This window comes from Gracilinanus agilis, chromosome 2 (genome assembly GCF_016433145.1).
Source record: "Gracilinanus agilis isolate LMUSP501 chromosome 2, AgileGrace, whole genome shotgun sequence".
NCBI classification, from domain to species: domain Eukaryota; kingdom Metazoa; phylum Chordata; class Mammalia; order Didelphimorphia; family Didelphidae; genus Gracilinanus; species Gracilinanus agilis.
The window spans coordinates 693,755,425-693,765,701 of NC_058131.1; the positions used below are offsets into that span (position 1 = coordinate 693,755,425).

The window sequence follows — 10,277 nt, forward strand, 5'->3', positions numbered from 1 at the left end:
ACCATACATGATGGGTGGAGTTGGTGGAAGAGCAGCTAGCCTGAGGGTGGAAATGGATTATAGATAATTCACAAACAAGATTAACCACATGTGAGCAGCTAAGGGGTGACAAGGTGTCAAACTCGTGTTCCACATAAAAGAACTAGGAGGTCTTAACTTCAACAGGAAGAAGTCATCCTAAAACTGGGGGTATTTTCAGGATCCATTTACAAAGAGCAGAAAATCTCCCAATGCACCTCCTCCCAAACCCTCGGTTACATAAAATAAGATGAAGGAGGATTGGCCAAAGAGAGGGTTTTATTCAGCAGAGTTAGAAGGTACAAATAAAATCAAGCAACAGAAATGTCCAAAAAAAGTGGAAAATAAAAGTTTAGATAAAATCAAAACAAAATCAAAATTGGCTGGGAAAGGGATATAACTAGGGGAGATTGACTACAGGGGAAAAAGTCTCTAGGAATATTGAAGGAAGAGGAAGGAAGATCCAGGCCAAAAAAAAAAAAAAAAAAAAGGCAGGAGGGATTGAGGTAAGGAGACAAGGGGGACCTGTAGAAGAAACTAACACACAACACATGTTCACACATGCCAGATAGAACATTTCAGAAAGTGACTAGCTTATCTTGGATGTATGACCATTGGACCTTTTCTGTTGGATGATCCAAAAGCTATATACCATGGCACCTATGCCAGTTTGGTGGGCATCACTATTTTTACACAGATGATGCTGTTCCTTTCTCAGGCATTTCTCAAACTAAAATCGTACATGGGCCAAATTCCCAGACAACTTCTGGGTAGAGAAGACAGATATTTAGATAACTTCAATTTAGGAATGGAACATTATTATGTTTGCCTGGTGTCTGTTCTACTTGGAAAATGTTGATATTCTTGGCAGTGAGTCTTGGAATGACTACTGTGACTCTCTTTACCAAAAGAGGACAAAAGCCTCTTTTTAAAAAAAAGAATGACAGTCTTGAGGACCAGGGAATGTTTAATTTCTGTCTTGGTAACCTCAGGGCCTGGCACAGAGTAGGCACTTAAAATGCCTGTTAAATTTGATTAATATGACCCTGGGAAAGTCACTTAACCCACATTGCTTAGCACTTATCATTCTTCTGCCTTGGAACCAATACATAGTATTGATTCTAAGATGGAAGGTAAAAGTTTATAAAAATTTAATTGAATTAATAGAGAGGAAAGGAACATCCTTTTTAGGATGGACTTTCATTAAATCACATGAACATCAGAATCTCCCTTCTTTGGATCAGTCCCATGATCTATCGAGGCCAGCAGAGAAAATTAAGATCTTGATTGCCAAACTTGGGGGCTAAAAAGAATACTTCCAAATGACTTAGAAGTATTGTCTTTGAAGAAAGTCAGCGGATCCTTTAAAGGACTTTCAGATGAGGGGTTGAGCAATTTCCTACCATTCCTAGGCTTTTCTTTTGTTAAATAACCCATTCCTAATGTGCAAATAGGAAGTGAAAGATCATTGTCAAATTCTAAGAGAGGTAAAGAGAAGGTGCCCCCTCTATGTGCCATCATAGTCTTTACATTAATAGGAATTTCATGAATTTCACCACCACTGTACCATCTTTGACAAGGTGGAATAACAGCTCTAACCCCTGCTTCTCTGGCCTTGCCATTCCCACAGGGCAGCGCATGAATCCCATGAAATATATCATGGCCACTATGGCTTACTCTGACCTCAAACCAACAGAAAGAGTCAAAGGAATTTAGTTTGAATAATTTAGCAATAGCAATAACAATTAGGTGAAATCAAATTCAAAAGAAAAGAGATAGGAAGGAAATTAATGAGCCAAATCAAGGGTGGAATGATCACATTTGCTTGGAACCGTAAAGTCTTTGTGACTTTGCCCATAGGAGAAACTCATTTTCCATCTTGCCTGAAATGCTAATTCTGTTTCTGACAGTTTTGTCTTCTCCTGCATGAGGAGTTCTCTGGCCTTATCACCTGGGGTTGGGGATGTGGGGGAAGGAGGCTGAAGAGAGAGGCAGCATGGTGCATGGGAAGAGTGCTGGAGAGTTGGAGCCAGGAAGACTGAGGCTCAAATTCTGCCTCTGATACTTAACTGTGTAACCTTGGGCAAGTTGCTTAACCTCTCTGAATCTGTTTCCTTATCTGTAAAGTGAAGTAGTTGGATTCAATGGCCTCTAAGGTCCCTTGTAGCTTTAAATTTGTCATATGAACCACACAGGTTACCTTCCTTCTTTCCTCCTCCCCAACCCTGTTAAAGGTCAGGATTAATAGGACCAACCCTACCTATATTGTCTGTGATGAGCCATCAGTATATGGGCATGCTATAAATATTTGCTGAATTGAAATGAAATTCTATTCATTTTCATTGGCAATGAAAAGAAGAAGACAGGGTCTATAAAGCCCCATCATCTGCATTCATGTCATTAGAGACTTGCCTATGAACTAGGTGGGCAACCAGGGGACCAAGGCAACCAGCAGTCATTCACAGAGTGAGAGTGTAGCTTCCAGTGCTAGCTACCTCCCTCCCTTCCCAGCCCTTCAAGCTGTCTTTTCTTATTAGAATACAAGCTCCTTGAGGACAGGGTCTGTATCTTGTTGTTTGTATTTGTAACCCTAGCTATTAGCATACTGCTTGGAACATACTAAATACTCAGCAAATGCTTGCTTCTATCTATCTATCTATCTATCTATCTATCTATCTATCTATCTATCTATCTATCTATCTACCTACCTACCAACCAACGTATGTACCTCTGCCTCTCTAGCATTAATCTGTATATGTATGCATGTACATATGTATGTATGTATGTAGCTATCTATATCTCTTGCTGGAGCAATGCTATATGTGTGGATGCCTAAAGGTCATGCCTTTGCACAGTGCCATGCTTCTAGGGAACAAAGAGCAGACAAGAGCCTATGAAAACACAATAGATAGAAGCAACAATAAGAGAGCTGGGAGAGACTAATTTTTCTTGGGAAGGGTGTCTCTCCTGCCAGGACTCTGTCATCTGGGATAAAGAAAAGGAAAAAGGGTCACCATTTCCAACTTTCATAGACTAAACACAGTCTCATTATTTTGACCAGGGCATCCAAGTTTTTTTGAGTAGTAGCCCTATGATGAGAAAGTCAAATGTGTGTGGCTAAATGCATTTAAAAAATAAGTTTAGGGGGCAGCTGGGTCGCTCAGTGGATTGAGAGCCAGACCTAGAGACGGGAGGTCCTGGTTTCAAATCTGGCGTCAGATAATTCCCAGCTGCATGACTCTGGGCAAGTCACTTGACCCCCATTGCCTACCCTTACCACTCTTCTGCCTTGACGGAAGGTGAGGGTATAATAAAAAAAATAAGTTTAATTATTAGTTGAGTCAAACCTCTTAGTATGACCTCTGTTTATACAAAGCTATGGATGGGCAGATGATTAAACCCTACTAGCCTACTAACTAGTTTATGTGTGTTGGCTAACTAGATAAAATACATTTTTTTTTTTTTTTTTTTGCTGAAAATTTCAGACAGGCCATACCTTGGGTTTAGGCAGGTTCCAGATTGGACACCTGAGTTTAGACCATTCTAGACTAATTTCTCTAAGAGGAATTCCAGCTGTAATTTCACAAAGGGATGGCTGCTTAAATCACCTGCACTCTCAGACTTTGACCTGGAATTCTTTCCCCTCCTGGCCAGTGATTTCCAATTTAATTTGATGCTTGTTTGTGAGTTTTGTACTGCTGCATTTAGACATAACACTGAGGATCATAGAACTGGTACTAGAAGTAGCCTCAGAGGGCATCTAGTTCAACCCCTTTTACAGATGAGGAAATCAAGACTTCCCGTACGTCATACAAGAACTAAATGTCAGAGGTGAGATTCCAATCCATTTCCTCTGATTCCAGGGTCAACACCTTTCCTACTGTCCTGTATTGCCTTCCAAGCTTGGCTAGTGGGCTATGAGCTCTGGCAAGTCTTCCTAAGCCTTTGAAAAGAGGCCAAGCAACATGCCTGTTGTGCAAGAATCAGTCTTGGAAGGCTCATCGCCAGGACGCTGGCTAATACAAATTGAATTTTGGGGTCCCAATTCATGAAACCATCTATTAAGATGTAGATGGTAGAGACGGCACTTATACTGATGATGAAATCACAGATTCTTGAAATATTGGAGCTTAATTATTTAGGATAACTTGGCCAGAGAGATTTAGAAAGAAGCTTATTGTTTGTGGACAGTTAATAAGAATATAAATGTGTGCCAAGAGGGCTTACATCTTCCTATATTGCATTAAGATCACATCCTTTTGAGTATCCACTGGGACTTCAACCTCAGCATGTATTATAATGTTAAGCATCTCCCTGGAAAGCCCTCTAATTTAGGGTGATTTATCAAGGAAACTTGAACTTCCTCCTTGGGCAGGTCATTTCAAATCGATCATTCCACCACATCCTGAAGACATTAGTAACCAAATACAAGGAATTCGGCTTCTGACTCACCCGATTTCCTTTGTCACCGGGTGGTCCGTGCAAACCCTAGAATAAATCAGAGACAAAGTCATATTAACAAGAATAACTCCTGGATGGTCCCTGGGCCATTTCTCTTCCAAGCTTCTGAAAGCTCTTTATTGACATAGAACTCTGCATGTATGTGTGTGGGGTGGGAATGGAGGGGAGCACAGGGAGAAAATTTAATTATCCCCATTTTACTGACTGGAAACCAAAGGGAAGAGAGCCCAAGTAAAATGCCCTATAAAATATAGGATGAGTTATGGGCAGAGCTGTGAAGGCTACCCTTGTTTCCTGGCTCCATGGGGTGGAAATGGGCTCTGTCCAGGTGGCCTTCTCATCACCTCATTCTGAACTTATTTAAATGGATGAATAACTGGCCCTGAGGGTATGTCTTTGGAGCAAATAAAAGGCAAGTAGGCCAATGACTCCTGTAGGAAGGGCCCACATGTTTCTTCCTCCTTTTCAGACATGTTCTTGTTTTCTTGCTATTAATCTCAAAGATGCCAGTTCAACCTTTGGTTCTGGTTGGTGGGTCAACGACTAGCCAAAGTGTAGAGTTGTCTTGCATCACTATAAAAATGGCTTGAGCAGCCTGACCCAATAAACTGGGTACAATATAAGGAATCCCACAATTGGACCTTGCTAAATTGTTTCTTTTAAACTTGGAAAGACGAATACGAACTGATGCAAAGTGAAATGAGCAGAACCAGGAAAAATTGTACCCAGTAACAGCAACATTGTACAATGATTAACTGTGAACGATTTAGCTGTTATCAGCAACATAATGATTCAAAACAATTCTGAAGGACTACAGATGAAAAAAGCTATCTTCCTCCAGAGAAAGAGCTGATGGAGTCTGAAAGCATATTGAGACACACTTTTTTGAAACTTTATTTTTCTTGTTTTTTAAATCTATATTTTCTTTTATAACATGACCAACATGGACATATGTTTTCCATGACTGCACATGTATAACCTATATCAAATTGCTTGCCTTCTCAAGGATAAGGAGGAGAGGAAGAGAGGGAGGAAGAAAATTGGCATCTCAAATTTTTAAAAACAAATGTTAAAATGTTTTATATATAATTTAAAAAATTAAAATAGTTGAAGGAAAAAATGTCTCTTTTAACTAGGTGGGACTTACCCATAGGTGAAGTAGGTGGCTGGCTATATAGGAGCTCTAAGGAGTTTGAGGAAGTATCTCTGTTCAATAATATCTTTGCTGTCTCTTCTGGACTTACTGAAATAGCCATTAAAATCTGAGTATGAAGTACTAGATTCCTAGCAATTAAGGCTAAGAAGTTTAGAGAAGGATTTTAGAAAGAATTCTGGGTCTGCAGTGAGGAGAGATCTTGGTTCAAATCCTGGCTCTGATATTTACTATTTAACTCTAGGCAAAGGGGAGAATCCCTTCCCTTGTTACATCAGACCATTTTAACCTCTCTGGACCTCTGTCTCCCTTATCTGTAAAATAAGGGTAATAGTACCAGTCTTCATGATTTATTGAAGCTTGGCCATGTAAAGACGAGTTAAGACCCTGTTGGCTCTAGTGATTCAGAAAAAGATGCCAATGGGCCATGTTGAGCTGGGGAGTGATCTCACCCTAGGTCTGAGGATCAGGAGACACAACTTCCCCTTCTCCCCCACCACCTTCTAACTGTCTGACCTTAAGCATTATTGCTCACTGAGTCCATTTCATTCTTTGCAAAATGAAAGGTTTGGGGCTTGGTGATTGAAACCTGTCTTTCTAGCTCAGGGATGCTTTGGCTCTCTCCCCGGGATAGTTCCCTAAAGTTTCAATGGAGGAGAAGATGAAGGGATATGACAGCGAGAAGCAAGACTGTCTTTTTGAATGCATTGGATTGAGTGAGGAGGGATGACTTCCAGTAGTCTGACCTTAGACTGACTTATGGGCAACATGATCTTAGCCAACAGGTGGAGATGAGAGAGGGATAGGTTTACAGCCTGTAGACTTGGGTTCAAATCAAATTTCATGATTAGGACATCTGTGTATCTTTGGGAAGCTCACTTAATGTCTTAGAAATAGATTCCCTCCTCAATGAGTGAAGAGGTTTGATTAAATGCTCTCTGAGATCCTTTCTAAGTCTGAATTTTATGAACCAATGAGTGGGAGCATGGTGGGTGCTGAGACTGGGCTATTTATGGCCCCGCTACTCACTACAGAATCATGCAATGAACAGGTATATTGGCCAACTCCAAAAACTCATCAGGACGGGAGCCAGAGCCTCCACTCTGCCCTTTCCCCCACCAAGATCAGTGTCCTCACTTGTGACCTCTATAACAGCAGTAAGAGAGAATGCCTAGAGTGAGTGATAATGCTGAGGGCAATGGGAGGGTGAAGGAAAGCTGCCCAAGCTGCCCAACTTACAGGAAGCCCAACTGCTCCCATTGGTCCTGTGATCCCAGGGTCTCCTTTGCTGCCCTGAAAGAAACAGAGAACAAAGCAACATGTGATCCTGCCTGCCTAGGTGATTCATGTTCACTGACCCTCAGAGAAAACCATCTGAAGGGGAGTGTCCTCTTGGCCAGAACCACCCCATCCTAGTCCACCTTGAGTCGGTTCTTCAAGGTTCTGCTTATCTAACCTGGGACTGTGAGATCTGGAATTAGAAGAAACCTTAAAGATCTTTCAGTTCACCCTTCGATGATCATTTTATAGAGAGGGGAAAAGAATCAAGAAGAAGAGAAGAGATTTGCCCAAGGGCACACAGCTAGTAAACAACAGAGCCAAGATTCTTCCAGGAGGTCTTCTCTGCTTCTCTGGCACCGGATAGCCAGCTGCTTCTCCATCATCACTATTATCTTGCATTTAATTAGCTACAGCATGGATTGGTAGATGCGAGTATTGGACTCTTGGTAGATAGAGTTAGGATGATCTACATTGAATCCCATCTGCAACACTAGCTATGTGTCCCATGGCAAGTTACTTAATCTCTCTTTGCCTCGGTTTCCTCATCTGTAAGGATAATAGCACCTACCTGAGAAGGGCGATGGGAGGATCAAGTTTGAGGACCTCTCGATGGCTTGCCCCATAGACCTGAACCTTTGAGTTAGTACAACATGATTAAGTTGCCTTAATATTGTGTATTCTGCCTGTCTGGGCTTGCAGCTCATGGATTAGGGTAATGTGATCTTCCTTCAGTCAGGGACTGTGGCTTAGCCAAAGTTGGGATCTCCAGTTCAATGTCTTGTCGCAGGTCACACAGTTTGGAGGTATCAAATTTTAACACAGATCTTAAAACCAGTGATTCCCATTTCCCAAGCTTCTTTGGTGCCCACCACAACCTCTGGGCCAGGGAGAGGAGATAGACAACTGGAAAGCATTCTGGGAAGTCTCCCTGGATGAAAATAGACAACATGGGTGCGAGCGATCTTCACTATTGACTAGTTTGAGGAGTAAGGTGGGGTGGGCAGAGAAGGAGGAGAAGAAGAAAGGTTTATAAATGTATTTTATCTCATAGGATTCTTACAAGAACCCTGTGAGGCAGCTGCTAGTATGTTGTCCTTATTTTACAGATGAGGAAACTGAGGCTGAGATATTAAATAAGTTGGCAAGAGTCTCACATCTAGGATGTGTCTGAGACAGGATTTGAAATTGAGTCTTCTTGACTCAAAATCCAATACTATCCATCAAATGATAAGGTGCCAATTAGCAGTGATGTTGTAGGAGATGGAGATGAGGGTGGGCTGCAGTTACCAAGAAGGGGTGAGAATGGGAGGAGGCTTGCCATGATTTCAGATATCACTCAGGGGTCTCAGAGTCACAGAAGACACCATCGTGCTGTTGGAAGAGCACCAGATTTGGAGTCAGGGATCTGAGTTCAGATTCTGGCTCTGACCCTTACCAGCCAGTGCGTTGCTTCAGTTTTTTGAGTTTTTAGATAGGGAAAGAAACTCGGATTTCGTTGATCTAGGGAACTCTCAGAGGAGGAAGCTCCCTTTATCAATGCAGATTGGCACCATCTCCTGCCACTTTGAGACACCAGCGGTGTCAAACACACGGATTGCTGGCCCACAACCCTCCCGAGGGCGGCATGAACCAGATGTGATCGGGAATGTCATATAATGTAATTGGGAAACACTGAATGAAATCAACTAACTACAATAAAACATGGATGTTGGTAGAGGTAGTTTTTGGAATCAATATGCGGCCTTCAGGGATCCTTATGTCCAGTTTAGTGGCCCTTGTCTGTAGCTGAGTTTGATATTACAATCCTGGAGCCCTGAGGGTAAGTGACTCACCCAGGGTCACACAGCCAGGATCTTATCAAAGAGAAGACTTCAAGATGGAGAGAATAATACCTGAAACTCAGAGGATTGTGGTAGGAAATGTGCTTCGTAAATATAAAATCATCATGAAGGTCTGGCCCATTATTACTACTACATATTATTGTATGTTATTATTACGTGCTATTATATATTTCCTGAGTCTGGTACATTAGGATGATCACCCTGGAGCACTGCAGAGAGGGGGAGGAAAAGGCTTCACCAGCCAGGGCTGGCCAGGCACACTCACCCTTTCTCCTTTTGGTCCTGCTGGGCCTGGGACTCCAACTGGTCCTGGAGTACCCTGTAGGGTTTGAAAAGAAAAAAGAGGCCGGTCATGGCCTGGTGATCTGGGCAAATCTCATTAGGGGGCAACTGACTCCTGAAGGCAAAACCACAGCGGACATGGAAGAAAATCTGGGGAGCCGAGGCTTGGTTTATTTGCCGACAGTTTTCAGGGTTGGCAAGGCCAAGGTCATGGATGGTTATGTAGCTGCAGTATAGTCCATTTGGGCTTGGGGGCCGGGGCCGGATTGCTGATCTCAATCTCCCAATTCTGCAGAATTTAACCCTTTTGCCTCACAGCCAAGCCAGCCAAGCTGAAAACAAGAGGAGAAGAACGGCTCATTTCTGGAAGCATTTGAGAGGGAAGTCCCCAGAGCCTCTGGTGAAGAGCTGGGGTCCCCCCGGGCTGGTAGGCTGAATATCATGCAGGCGGGTGGGCAGGTCTCCATGCCATGGGGACAAAGGCAAGATGCACACACAGACAGAAGCAGGCATGAGAGGGTTCCATTCATTCCACCTCCCTGAGAAGCCCTCTCCTGTTTACACCAACCCCACTAGAACAACTGCACGGCTTCATCCTCTGGAAAGTGTGGGCCTTTTCCTTTTGTCTAGTACCTCTATGGCCACCACAACAGGAACTGCCTGGGGAAGGTGTCTAAGCCGTTCCCTTAGTGGGGTGGAGGAGAAAGGAGGCTGGGGCCAGGGTCAAGACCCCCGTGTCTGACACGGCCTCACTGGGGTCTTCCTTTTCCTTTTCCTAATCTGTAAAATGAAGGGGTTGGATGGGACCCTCTAGAAAGCCTCCTGTTCCTCACTCACGCTATTCCATCTCCTGTCTTTGCCCAAGCCTCACTGAAACTGTCTCTTCCTTTAAGATGCAGCTCATGTACCACCTTCTCCAGGAAGCCTCTCTGGATCCCTCCACCGCTAGAACCCTCCCTTCCTTCCTTCTCTCCCTCCCTATATCAGTTTGTATTTGCTCACTTTATGCTGTGGGTATCTTTAGATGTACATCTGGTCTTCCCTATTGGGAGTCTTCTTGCAAGTAGGAGAAAAGGTTTCATTCATTGTATTTGTACCCCAAGCACAAAAAAATTACAGGGCAAGGTACGTGGCAGGTGCTAATAAATACTTGACTGATCGGATGTTTCCTTCTAGCGCGCTCTCTCTCTGTCTCTCTCTGTCTCTGTCTCTCTCTGTCTCTCTCTGTCTCTCTCTCTCTC

General features: G+C 43.1%; 1 long non-coding RNA gene across 1 annotated transcript; it reads right to left on the reverse strand.

Moving 5' to 3' along the window:
- Positions 1–4,418: 4,418 nt before the first annotated feature.
- On the reverse strand, positions 4,419–9,073 carry LOC123233018. Its single transcript, XR_006505336.1, has 3 exons — positions 9,020–9,073; positions 6,872–6,925; positions 4,419–4,506 (listed from the first exon to the last, which is right to left on the reverse strand). It is a non-coding gene; the product is annotated as an uncharacterized LOC123233018 (long non-coding RNA).
- Between the last annotated feature and the right edge of the window lie 1,204 nt (positions 9,074–10,277).